General features: G+C 38.4%; 1 long non-coding RNA gene across 1 annotated transcript; it reads right to left on the bottom strand.

The window, feature by feature from the left end:
* Positions 1–6216: 6216 nt before the first annotated feature.
* On the bottom strand, positions 6217–12901 carry LOC107320447. Its single transcript, XR_001558262.2, has 3 exons — positions 12317–12901; positions 6944–7771; positions 6217–6566 (listed from the first exon to the last, which is right to left on the bottom strand). It is a non-coding gene; the product is annotated as an uncharacterized LOC107320447 (long non-coding RNA).
* Between the last annotated feature and the right edge of the window lie 2 nt (positions 12902–12903).

Below are 12903 nucleotides of genomic sequence, written 5' to 3'. Positions count from 1 at the left end.
TTTTTGCTAAAGGAATCCAGTACTTTTATGAGCGATTCTTGAAGCCCTAGCAGTTTACTGTGCTAAGTGCAGCACAAACCTGAAATAAGGATAGTTCTTATTCAAAAATACTAAAGAAAAATGAGAAGGGAACAAGGGCACAGACAGATGGATAATGAAGCATAGCAAAATCAGATAAACTACTCCTCATGGCCATGGTTAGCACTGTCAAGACTACGGTAGGTAGAGTATTTTGGAATTCAACTGTCTAATTCACATGCCAGCTTAATTTTCTGTACATAAAATCTGAGAGCAGTATATAATAAGTGAATTGTCAGCCCAACAACGGGATGTAGGACATTGTTCTTTCTGAATTTACCATTCAAAATAATCATGTGAGTGAGAGGTGAAAGTATTCCCTGAATATCTAAGGCTCCTAAGTTCAACCATGGGTTCAGTCAGTACAGTTCCCACTAAGATCAAAGGCAGTTAAACCTATTTACATAAAGAGAGAGTTAAACACATTAACTTGAAACCACACAGCAAATGCTTGAGAATAATCTCCAAGACAGTCATGAACAAACTGTGAACCGGGATGCGCTGATTTTCTCTCCCACAGAACAAACATCCCCATTTTTCTGTGGGTGAATTAGTTTTGGAAAGAGCTATTCCACAGCTACCTGCTGCCAAGGGTGTCAGAGCATAGCATTCACATCACTCAGTTCATCCCACAGATACCCGTCACACCATGGAGCCTAAAAACACTAAAGGAATAATGGGTGGGATCCATCATAGATTCTCAGTACTGTCGGATCACTGTTACTTGTTGTTTTTACATTCTTTCCCCAGGTTTCTGCTACTTGGCAGTGTGGGAAACAGTTGCCAACTGCTCGGGTATTTGCTCTGGCCAATGGCTCCCACTCTGAAAAAGCCAATCCATGTCTTTTGTCCTCTGGTTTATGGAAAGTTTAATTGCAGAAACAACCTCATTTCAGACTTCTCATGATTTTTCTTCTCAAGGTTTTCCACATTGCTATGATGCACTGGTACAATAATCTGGTTTGAAAATGTAGTACGATCTTCCATCCTGCACTGTTTGGTTCCAATGTGCAAATCAAAGCCAGAGACTTGGCTGCGATATGCCATGAACTCCTGCCCAGCCTATGCAGCCTTCCAAGAAAAGAGGTACAAGAGCAGAATGTATGCACCAAGACTCAGATATATATGGCTGGGTCTGCTCTACATCCAGAAACACTGATGCAGGCGTACACTACATCTCCTTCACTGCACTCCCAAAGGCACAGCTGTCTCAGGATAGACCATAAATAAGATTTTATTGATCTGTTTGGAAGCAAACAGGCAATTGTTTCTACTAGATATATCCTCAATTACTTGAAATCTGGAGGTATTAGCAAAACAAGAATGGGAGTTTTACCAGCTCCTCTGACAAGATGAATATCTTCAAGGAGCAGCTTTGAACACTGTTCTACTTGAAACGAAGAAATTACACTACTCATATGTGTGTAAGCCTGTGTGGGTATAGCTCTGAGCATGCCATACCCCATGTGTCATTGTTAATGGCTATGATACTAACAGTGAGTTTCCACATATAGAAATACAAATACACTGAGATGTTCAAGGAGTTTGTACTAATATCTGTTTCTAGAATGTGGTAAATTGACATAAAACCAAATGAACTCACTTCCCCACCATTACCAAGAACAAAGTGGCAGCAAGATTAGAATCAACATCTCCTTTGTGCCAGTCTAACGCTACAGTAGCAACAGGCCAGCTCTTATATTAGTTTCTCTACTATTCTCTATCATTGCTGCCAAGCAGATAATTACCACACTACTGCATTTTCATTCACTCTGTAATTCCAGTTAGTATTATCAATCAGGGCTTCAGGAACACTGCAGGGAGATTTCCTCATCATTACAGAACAGCAGTTACATCTTGACTCAAGCAGCTTTCTTCACTGGAGGGGAGTGTACAGATAGCTATACACCATTATTTCATACAAACTGTTCATTCAATAGCATCACCTGTTTATTTAGTATCGCATTTGTCAAGCCTGAATAATATTTAAAATATTATGCACATTATATACATACTTTTATTTTATTATATTAAATATTCCAAAAAATAGTACCAAGGAAGGCAAAAAAAATCCCTAATAACAAAGCCATGCTTCCCTTCACTTCAGTAGCAGTAGTTTGTCAAAGGTGTCCCCCAGCCTGTAGACTGGGAGAATTTGTGCTTAATCAATAATCTCCATTATGGCTCCCAGCTCCAGAATCAAGAGAACTTGCATGACAGCTTGAGCTGTCCCAGACTGAAGGAGGAAGAAGGCAAACCTGTTAGCTGTGCTTCAGTGACTCAGCAGAATAGGTCAGAAAAATGAAAGAAAGAACCTGAATTGGTAGCGCAAGTGCCATAAGAAGAGCATGGCACCTTCCTGAAGGACCATCACAGCATTTCCAAATGGAATTTCCTCAACATTTCAATTTCAGCAAAAATGAGAAATATATCCACATCCCACCCACCTTGTTCCTCACACACAACACATTCACTCAGCCTTGAGTTACTTCACTGATGCATTTGCTGGCCCAGCCCATTGCAGTAAATATCAGAGACAATTGATTGGAAATATGCTTTCCATTTCTTTTATCTCGTTATTAAACGGATCTAATAACATATATCTACCTCATACGTATCTTTGGCACGCCAAGAATCCATTTATCTCAAAATAAGCTTTAATGACTTGGCAAATGGTTATTTTATGACAAGCTGCCTCTAGCTTGGTGCAGACATTATGATGAAGCAAAGGCACCTCCAGTCAATCATCTGCTCTCTAAAGGCATTAGCCTCATTCTACTGTTTGCATCCTCTACATTCTTGAGGTGTAGGTAAATTAATTTATGCAGCTGAGCTTCTCAAAAAGCAGCAGGAGAGATTATGTACTTATTCATTCTGAAAAGCTGTAATAAGTTGTTCTAGTTGAGAGAAAAATCAGGTGAAGGCAATAAGATGTACAGGAATGAAGTCAGCCAGGACATTGAAGCACAGGTCATACTTCCTGACAGATCTTCTTTTGCTTTCAGTAGTTCTCTTTCCTTTAGGCACAAAATATGAGCTGAAACATTTGAACAAATGCTTACAAAAATTCACACGTAAATCCAGAACTGACCCAAACACAGATGTTGTAACTTAAGCTTTTGTTACTGCAGAACAAGTTGAATATATTCTATCAATTTTAGGAAATAATTTCCAAGTAAAAGATTGAAATGTTTCATTTCAGCTTAAAAAACTCCTGTATTTTATTTGAAAACTGCAGTATCTGCCTGCTTTTATGAATAGGTTCACACCCCCTTTCAGTTACATTCTCAGCCCACAGCAGTACGCACACGCACAGTCATGTCTGTTAACAGCTTGATTCTGATAGAAACTAAATGACAAATGTAATAGATGGAAAGCCACAAGTGACTCTCCAGAAACTTGATATTAACAGACTGCTGTTTGAAGAAGCATCATAAATGTTCTGCAAAGAGTTCTGAGACTTAAGATACAGAGAACAATAAATTGATTATAACGTTGAATCTTCACACGCTCATGAGGTTTGTTTTTGCTATTGGTTTTGTTGTTTGTTTTTTAATTCATCGTGGTTTGATGAAACTTCCACTTAAAAGCATTCATGTTTAAGATCAGTCAGCAGAACACAGCATTCTGGAATCAGCAGATTAACCGTGTGTGCAGCTGCAGTGCAACCAAAGCCTGTAAAGTATCCCCAGGTGAAAGCTGCTCATTCAGGCAAAGCAGCAATGTTTACAAACATGAATCATAGAATCACAAGGTTGGAAAGGAACTATAAGATCATCCAGTCCAACCATCCTCCTTTAACTATACCCACAGAAAACTACTAGACCATATCTCCTAGCTCCCTATCCTGCCTATCCTAAATCATTCTGAGAAAAGAACCAGTAACTAAAAGCATAGATTCATAATAAAGATTATTTAATCCGCTTTATCATTGATTCTTTTGAATTAGTGCTCTTCTTAACCACACTCATCTAGAAAAACACAACGTCAAGGGAAGAAAGCCTGTCTCAGCCAACCAGACAACAGCCTTGAATGAACCTCAGGTTTTCTTTTTGATATTGAAACACTAAAATAGCAACTCCGCTGTTTTTCCACTTAATGAAATCGGTTTTTTTCTCCCTACATGATACCAAAGGCACTACTTCAACCACTAAAAGCTTTCATTTATTGAGGTGCCCTTTACTCTTTTGATTCAATTCACGGTAAATCCTTGCTAATATGTTTAAGCAATCTATTAACTTTTGCTTTTCAAACACATGAAGTCTGACCACTGAATTTCAGATTACTTTGGAAACAATAAGGCAAGTGCCAAAAGAAAATAGTGTTCTTTCCTAGCTGACAGACACACAGTGTTGGTGCCATCAGGCTGCCTGAAATAACATTTCTTGCAGTAACAAGTGACAGAATATACATCAGTGTGCTGCTCTATCTGCTAGATCTGGAAAGTGAAAAACAGCTGGTCAGGCACAAGGTGCAGATGGCTGAGAATCCAGCACCCATTTCCACACAGCCCATTCAAGGCTTACACCAGTTGGATCATGGATTAATGATAGTTTTCCCTCCACTTTTCTCTTCTGCTTTGCCTTTCACGTGCACTTTCAGGTACTCCACAACAAAGAGGTACTCGATGGGAGTTCAGAAGTCACCTGCATGATCAGAAGGCTACTGCTCACTTCCATGATCTGTGAAACAGTTCTCCACCTGTTCCAGATTGCCCTGTTATCAACACCCCAGACATCATATTAGGATATGGATAAGATATTCTGCCTCATAAAGCCAGAACATCTAACAGGTTAGATTCACTATGGGGCAAAAACTGGGTATAAATAAGGAACAAATGACTAGCAAGAAACAACAAGGGACACATCCAGCAGAACCAGAAATTTTATACACGGGGCAGCTACAGCAGTTGGCTCCCTCAGCTACCAGCCCAGTATCTTCTGCAGAAGGCCACCTCATCTCATGCACAGTAACATCTTTTCCAACTCCACATTTATCTTGTTTGCAAGACTTTCTGAGGCTGGTAAATTTAATCTAAGCTCTAATGATTCTCCCAGTTAATCATCAGCTGAGAGGAAGTGATGGTCCCAGGTTACTCCTCAGCACACCCAAAGCAGCTATTACTGGAGGAATAAAGCATATCCTCTTGTGTCTCAGTGTTTTATTAAGAAGTACTGCGATTTACCTATACAATTAAAAGTCACACTTTATGGTTGAGTCACAAAATCTCTCAGCCCTCATGTTGCACAAGTGGGCTCCAACACAGAACTTGCTGCTGGAACTACTTCTATCATCAGTTGTGCTGGCTGTTCTGGAAGTCAATTATGATACGCCATTCAGGAACAGCCATGGGTAATATGTTTGTCTTTATGCTATTTTTGTCACTTCTAATTTTAAAAATCAATTAAAGCTGTTGAGACTCAGAAGCAATAAAATGACACTCTCTAGCAGAAGGAGAAGACTGATAGAAAACCTATCACTAGTGCAGCTGTGCAATCAGCTTGAACACAGGCTAAAAGAACAGCCACAGAACAGATGAGCTAGGCAGAACGTCACTCATGCAATATGAAAAGAGCTCAGGAAATTTTAGATGCCGATGAAAAGGACAGGTTGAAGATAGGAAGCATGATTTGCTTGTTCTGCTATTGTTCCAAAAGGAGCCTCAGCTGGCCCCTGACTTCCAGTATCCTCTGATATCTGTACTGCAAACTTCTAATTCTTATGGGTTGTGGGTGCTGTTTTGTTTGTGTGTTTTGTTTAATTGTTCTCCTGTTATTTTCTCTATCCTCACAAACCCCCTTTCATGCCTTATGAGCCTGCATTTAAATCTTGAAGTTGGTTAGACAGCTGCTTTACAAAATCATTTCTTTTCCCAGTTTGGTATTCTGATAGTGTCAACAAAGAGCATCCAAGCATATTTTGTCTCCCAGCATTTTATGTCCTATAAGATTGTGCACGCAACTGGCTCTTAGGCCACTAATTGTTTCAGTATTGTCACTGCTATGCACAGATGCATTTCCAGAGAAGGCCAATAGAAATAACCACAGTATGCTCAAAAGATTTACCCTTGGTCTTAGTAACTATACTAACCCTGTCATCACACTGTCAGGAGCATATCAAAACAATGCATACACTTACTATAAATTATATATCAACTTTACTCTGATCTACGTTGTGTCAGACAGATGTCTGCTGTCCTTTTGTTAGGAGATATAGGAAATACATTAAGATGTCAATATTTCCACTACAAAACCAAATTAGCTTGTAGCCACAGAAATTTGCATTCACGGTCATCTTAATTCAATAAGAAAGCTTTCAAATCAGTTGAAATTCAGACTGAATTTCCACATAAGGTTACAGGTTGTCCAAGAAAGAAAAGGGAGAAGCCTGGTATTCAGTTATAGCAAAGCAGTTGGCTGTTAAGCATAAAAACCAATGCCTGCACATTTGAGAAGCACTTCTGGTAGACATCAAGCCATAAAAATATCCTGCAAGAGAAAGGGTAAGAAAGAGTGAAAACAGAGAAACGGCTTTTGTGTGATACTGGCATATTTTAGAACAAGAGAGCTGGTCACAGTATGCTATTTCAGTCTGACATGGGACAACTTTGTTCCCACAATAAATGATTCTAAGCAAGTGGTACAAATACTTGTAAGAAAGAATTATAAACCCTCCTCCGGCAAGTCACTCAATAAGATATATATTTTTTTCCTCATCAGTAAGTGTATCATTTGCCCAACACCTAGTGTTAATAGCACTAGGAGTCAGGGAATGCTTTTTTGTTTTAAACTTAGTGTTGAATACTGTTTGTATATCAGTAACACCCAAACTGTACAGGTGCATATTGAAATCCAGCAATACTTACCAGTTTCTGCCTCCGCATCCTGGAGCCCCTCTGTGTATCAACCCAAGGGTTTCAATTAACTGTAGCTGCCATAACTTCCAATTGGAAAACTCAAGTCAAGTGATTAAAAAAGTAAAATTGTTTTCAGTGGAATCAAAAGCAAATTTTCAATTAGCTTTAAGTGCTTAAGTCCTTAACTTCAGTTTTTCTACTTCAGTTACGACAGTAATTACAGTGGCCTGGTCTGCTTTAGTTAAAACATTCTATCCCAAGAAAGCTGAGTATAGGTTAAGAAATTATTCCAATTATCACTATTTGTTAAATAAGAATGTCATTACAAACAGGATAGTTTCCACAGCCTCAACTTAATCTGGAACAAAAGTTTAGGAGCACAGCACAGAATAATTACAAATACATAAATATCAGCACAATTCTGCTCAGGGTGTAACAGAAAAACACCATCGTAGCCTTCTGCTTTAGGCAAGAAATGGGAAGAGAGAAAGCACCAATACAAAAAGATGGCTGTCACACTAGTGAAAGCTGTGCTATTTCTTCAAAAATACCTATTGATTTCTAAAGTTCAGATTAAAAGGTTCCATCCAGCATCAATCTCACAGGGAAGCCAAGAACAGTATGTTTTCTTGCAAGTGATCTTATCAAGATTTATTTTTAGAAGCTTTTGTCATTGCTAGACACTCCATTTGTGCCAACAGGCAGTTTTGTGTTTGAGGTCTCATTTCAGGGGCTGTGTTCTCCCTGTGTTTTCTAACCACAATGAGGAGCGGCCTGAACTGTTCCAGTGCCTCTGTTTTCACCAAGAATAAGCAGTGGGAGATGCTGGCATCAAATCTAAAGGCCAAAGAAAAGAAAAAGCAGTGTCAATGGAAGAGTTAAAGAACCTTATTTTGGTTACTACCGCAGACCATGAGTCCTTTAAAAAGGTGCCAAACTATCAAATATCTTGGTCTGATTCATTCTTAGAGTGTATCTCACTAACCAGTAGTTTTGTAAGTCTACCACATTCTTTTGAATTTCAGAAGACCACTGGAAAATAGTGTTTATGAATGCACAGTATCACATAGGGATGTTGTATAAGAATCAGGATGCTTGTGTCTGATTCACTATAAAGGCATGCAGTAAATCTATGCTTCTCAGTCTTGCTGCAGACTTTCAAATACAGCATTCATAAGTACATGGGGATCTGCAGAGAAAACAAAACTGTCCCTGCAACAAGGAGCCAAGAAGTTTAAATAATACAGGCTGCACCAGGATAAAGTCTGAAAAGTCATCTGTTTTGAAAGGAATACACATTTCTTCATATCTCTTTATTGATAACTGAGACCAGAAGTGTCTCAGTTAGTGTTGACTATCTTGACAAATAGTGTTTTGTAGCTGTGAATTTGATTGATCAAACAGTGTTATTCTCCTCTGTTGTTTGCACAGAAATAAATAGGAATAAATAGGAAGCATTACTTTTGGAGCAACCAACATCATAGCAGATTTTCAGTTGACTTGAAAATTGAATCATATCTCTAATTAGAAACAATTAAAATACTCACCTGTGATAACTGGCATCATTGCAGGCAATAAAAACATTATATGGCATAGCATACATTTAGTAAAGGTAGGCAATCCCTGGAAAAAGAGCTGTATTACATTTCAGCCTTACTTTTATTAAATGCAAGCAATGGCTTGGTTTCTTGACCTTTTCCTATTTCAACACCAGTACAATTTGGACAAACTTGCCCACCATTTCCAAGTGCCAAAATACACTTAATTTTGTCAGCAGTATTTGAATGAGCAAAAGGCTTATGTAGTTTACCGTATGTTCTAAGTAATATAAAAGATGAAAATCAGATATTAATAAAGGAGTAATGTATACAGGCTCAGTCCAATTCTGAATTAAATGTTCCAAGGATTTTCTACTGATTTTTGTAATGGCCAAGATGAGGATAGCATTGCCCATTATACAAAGTCATGCTGTATGACAGAGATTGATATTGCAATCAGCATTTTCAGTTTTAAAATAGCTGAAACTAAATTGAACATAGCGATAAGAAATGCTTGGAACACATACGTTAGCAGTGTCACTAGCAGTAATCATGAAGCACTCACAATCTGGCTATTGCAAGAGAATAATGGTGAGGAAAAAGAAAATGAACATGGTATGATTGCTTTAATCTCCATTCAGAATACTGGGAGCCCTTTTAACTAGATTCATTACAAGATAATTTTTCTCCTATTAATAGTTTCCAGAACCTCTTAATAACAAGAGATCCTGAAGTTACAAAGCAGATGGATGAAAGGGTCAAGTAACAGATTGCATATCACAATAGTACATGCTTATTTGAATCCTCTTTTCAAGGAAATCCAGTATTCCAATCCAGGAAAATATACTGAAACATGAGACAATGATTGTAAGATTGATTTAAACTGGGATAGATGCAAAGACATGCAAAATGGGGGAAGAAAAAACAGACAGCTGCAAAGACAGTCTCAACACAGGGATATAGACTATACTAAGGGACTTACGTCCATAAGACTGCCAAACAACTGAGGCACTACTGGCTTTACATTCTAGGAGGTAGAGGTAGAACTCCATTAAAGCTTCTGAGGTAAGTAAATTCTTCCCACCCCTCTCCTTTCCCAGAAATGTAGAATGGTGATTTCCATTAGCTAAAACATACCTGCTGAGTCAAGCTTGTTATTGCCTTGCTGGGGATTTGATTAGAAATGAGTCCATTTGACAAAGAAAGGCTTATTGCTTCTTATGCAAATTCATTTGAATTCATTATTTCACTTAAAAGTTTCCAGTGCATTATTTTGTCTTGGTGACAACGGGCTGTAATAACAGAACACATCCCATATCCATCACATCAGAATTTGATACAGAACTCTTCAGTCTTTTAGAAACCTCAGGCTCCTAAAAGCAGGAAATAACATCCATTTTTCTTCTAATGGGGAAAGAATGTTGTTGTCAGGGTGGTCCTCCTTAGAGAATACCTACAGCAAGTCTGCTTGCAGTCTGCTTTCATTATAAATACAACCTTGGTTGCAAGACATTTTTGGCTACCTACTGTTATCTTGCAAAAATATTAAGAAGATCACAAAGTATTACTGTGCTGATGTATGTGTAGAAATGAGCAAAGCCTCCACTGTGAAATCACGCAGTCCCACTGAGTCCTAAAACACAATAAGCAGAACAGGCTTGGAAAAATGCTTTGCCCATCTTTGTTCGGAAAGCCAAAAGCTGCAAAGCTTCAGTTGCTTCCATTGGGATAGATCTCTAAAAGCTGGCAGAAAATATACACCTTAGAAGTCAAGACTGGCCGGCACATTCACCTTTTCAGACTATACACTTGAAGGAGCAGCTGATTTTTTTATGATATTGTTACTGCTGATAAATGTTTTAAATTCCTTTCGTGCTATCTGGCATTTGTAACAAAATATGGACTGTGCTTCATAGTTCAAGTGAAATTTGGTATTATCTCCTATTGTAAATCAAAAGCCCAAGAATTATTAGTCATCTCCTTATTGCCTTTCATCGCTTTTCAGCTCGCTTTCAATTGCATTGCATTTTGGATGACATGATAAACATCAGTTGTTCAATTCTACCAGTGGAATAACAGCAGAATTAGACTGAGCCTCGAAAAATGCTTTGAAAGACATGCCAACTATTAACAGTACAGAGCCTCCAAGCTTCACAACTAGAGATACCTGATTTTAGATGAGGAAGAAATGTAGCTCACCACAATAGGTTTGTGAGTAGCTACAGATGAGGTAAAAACATATTTGCATAACTTCGAGTGACAAAATGCAGGGTTCACACTACAGAAGTCTTTCGGGCTGCTCATAACATCTTTCCACTGTTCTGAACGTCTCCATTGAAGTTATTGCTATAATATGTTCCACAGCTTCTAATGGCATAACACTGCCTTCTTTTGAATATTCTAAAAAGCATAGTATCTAGTGGCATGAAACTGGTATCTAGAACTCAAATATGCTCCCTTACAAATGGAACAAACCAAAATGGATAGTAAGCTGGCTCATTGGACTACACTTCCAAGGAGACTTAACCTTTACGCAGAACAACTGGATGATGAACAACATTATTATGCTTGTTGCAAAACTGACCATGTGTTATGCTAATAAGAAAAATGTTCAGCTGCATGAAAATAACCTCCTCCCTGAGATTATTCCATTAAACTTTAATGGTTGCTCTATGCCTTCTTTTGAATACAGATCATTTGTTTGCAACACCAGCAGCCTAAGAATCATCTGTTTTTCCCCTTTAATGTCAAGGCCTCACTAACACTGCACTCCATCCTCATTACCAAGCTTACTGCATTAGGCTGCTGTTCATAAGCTTTCAACAGCAGAAAACCTAATTCAATTCCTTGCTATCTTCCAGGATAGTTATTTTGTGAAGGGTAAAGAGGAATTTAGATGAACTATGTGTCATTTGCAGCTCCTTTCAGACATGCTCATCATAAGATGCTACTTATGAACAGGTTCAAAGTACTTCTGAAGGGGGTTTATTTTACTACATTCAGCCTAACAAAGGGTGTTGGTTCAGAATCATGTCAACTGACACTGAATTCACGCCCACTGAAAGCAAAATCTCATTCACTGATCCCCCCAAAAAAGGCTAAAACAGAAGGACTTGACTGGAGGAAAAGAATCATAGCATCATGGAATCATTAAGGTTGATTAGATCAGTAAGATCACCTACTCCAACCACCAGCCCATGCCTGTGGCTATTCCCGGTCACTCAGTGCAATGTTTTCTAGAAACAACCAGGGGTGGTAACTCCACCCTGGGCAGCTTGTTCCAATAACTCACTACTCCAAGAAGAGTGGTTGTTAAAGGTTACCATTAGAACATTTTACACCTAGCTATACGTACTAGATCTTAACACATTGTTTTCAAAATTATCTTCAACCTAGTTAAGATGCTTCTTATCAAGTTAGATGCAGTTCCTCTCTCCTCTGAATAGAGTGAGCACCTACACAGTCACTTCCAAGAAGTACCCAAACACTTCAGAGCTCTCAACACTACTTCTAACAAGGCTCCCAGAGCAAATCCTGGGAAAAGGAAAATAATCCTACGTGAATTGAGTAATGGCATCATGTAACTAACTTGCAAACTCAACATCTGGAGGCTATCATTACTGAGAAGAATCATTAGTTTTCAGGATCATTCTAAAGTTGTATAGCAACCTAAATAAGAACACCAAACAACTTATGCATTTAAATTAATATAATTAGAGCAATCCATATGTTAATCAATACCATTTAAGCACTGCATCAAGCCTCTGAGTTGGTGCAATGATGAATGAATGAAATTTCAGCATGAAAACTGAATGTTCTACTAAAAAATCAAAAATTGCCTTACCTGAAGAGACCTCTTCATGATCTTTGGACTCTTCAGTAACAAAATCATCACAGAAGCCTGAGCTGAGTTTAAATACAGCCCCAAGGCATAGGCAGGGAATGATTAGAGGTGCCAGGTGAAGCTGGTCAGCCCCATGAATGGCTATTGGTTCTCTCAGAACAGGAGTGTAGGATATGGGCAAACATTAAGTGATACAAGGACACAGTATCTTCAAGTGAGAATCTGTTGAAAAACAAAGCTAAGCCTTTTGTACAGGCTACAAAGTTGTTTCTGCAGACAAAACAGGTTTTGCAGTCTCCTTTATATATATATATATGTATATATATACACACGTGCACACTCTGCATACAATAGTATTATTACTGCAATAAATCAAGTTACTTTTGTTTGTTTTCACAGCATTTCAATACATATTTGACTATTTCTGTTCCCTGAATAGAGTTCAGCTGCACTCTAGTGGCCGATTCTAGGATTTCAGGCATTTCTGAATTGCTGTAACTCTGTATTTCCACTTCCTCAAAGTATCACAACTCACAGGTAACGCTTCTTTATGTATGTACATCACTGCTGAAGACTGAGTTCAGTGA

The sequence above is a fragment of the Coturnix japonica genome, chromosome 13 (assembly GCF_001577835.2).
Source record: "Coturnix japonica isolate 7356 chromosome 13, Coturnix japonica 2.1, whole genome shotgun sequence".
In the NCBI taxonomy this organism is placed as follows: Eukaryota; Metazoa; Chordata; class Aves; order Galliformes; family Phasianidae; genus Coturnix; species Coturnix japonica.
This window is presented reverse-complemented; position numbering and strand designations above follow the sequence as displayed.